Source organism: Arachis ipaensis, chromosome B8 (genome assembly GCF_059453495.1).
Source record: "Arachis ipaensis isolate K30076 ecotype BB chromosome B8, ASM5945349v1, whole genome shotgun sequence".
Lineage (NCBI taxonomy): Eukaryota > Viridiplantae > Streptophyta > Magnoliopsida > Fabales > Fabaceae > Arachis > Arachis ipaensis.
In genome coordinates, this window is record NC_142443.1 from 124520844 (window position 1) to 124522261 (window position 1418).

Here is a 1418-nt window from a genome sequence, read left to right on the forward strand (position 1 = left end):
CCCACCACATCCTCTCTGACAGCCCCTTTTCCTTTCATCGCCATCCAGTTCTGCCAGCCGCCACCAATAGCGTCGGCCACCACCAACATTCTCCCATCCACCTCTGTGTCTGCATTCTCCGGTAAATAAATTTCTGTTTTTGTTTTCATTAAATTTACGATTAATTTAGGTTTTAGTTGTTAATTAATATAATGATTTAGTTAGAAATAATTTTTCTGTTTAGTAAATTTACGTGGTTAAGATAGAATAGATTAGGTTATTAGACTTTTGTGAGTTCTAATGCTGTACTGATGTGATATTGTTGTTGCTGTGCTGTTGGTTTTGAATTGAAATTGAATTTAGTAAATTGGTAATGCTCAAACTTCAATGAATATACTTCACATAGTTCAAGTTATTCTATTTAAATAAGCATATTGATAAATATTTGTGAAGTTGGTTAAACTTACTTTTAAATGGTCAATTTTGGTTAAACTAATTTTATCTATTGTACTTAAATAATTAATTCTCTACCATTTTAGTAGTTCTTTATTTTATGGATAATCAGTGTAATCAATTATATTATATTATTCGTTATAATTTATATTATAGTTTATTGTGTTAAGGTATTATTATTATTATTATTATTATTATTTCGTGCATGAGTCAATAGTCAAAAGTTGATTAGTAGCCCCAATAATAAGTCACATTAATTTTTAATATGTTTTAAGAGCGAAAATGACAGTAAATTAAAAAAAATTAAATATGAGATCATTTTAAATTATTTATGGATGACTTTTTATTTGCATACGGACAAAATTATACATGTAATAATATATATTGCTAAATATTTGTGAAGTTGGAATGTGAACTTATCTCTTTTATTTTATATGATTTCAACGGATAATATATTTTTTTAACTAAGTTTAACATAGTTTGTTTTTATTAAACATTTTGAATGATGTTGTGAATATGTTTAGCATATTTTTAATTGGTATGCTCTTTGCAGACATGACGATAAGTAGAGGCGTTGCGGATTAGCCTAGTGGTCGTGGTCATGGTCATAGTAAAGGGAGGATTTCTGCTAGTACCTCTGAGTATTCTGGATCCTCTTGCTCTAATCCGACTACCCTGGTGATGTCATAAGTTAGAGGTGCATCGAAACGGCCGTTCATCATGGTACCTAATCCCAACTATTTCCTTGCGTCTATAGCGACAATGTCACCTCCATTCGCTCAACAACCCACTTTCTTGGCGACATCGCCTCCAGCGACGGACACCGCGATGCCAGAATCTTCTCACGGAAGCAAGCCAGCTGATGTCCTTCCTCTACCTCCCATCGTACAGTTGATGATCTGGCCTAATGTCGGAACGGCGTAAGTACTACTTTAAGTCTTTTATATGCTGAAAGTGTTTGATATATCCTGATTATTGATTCTAGT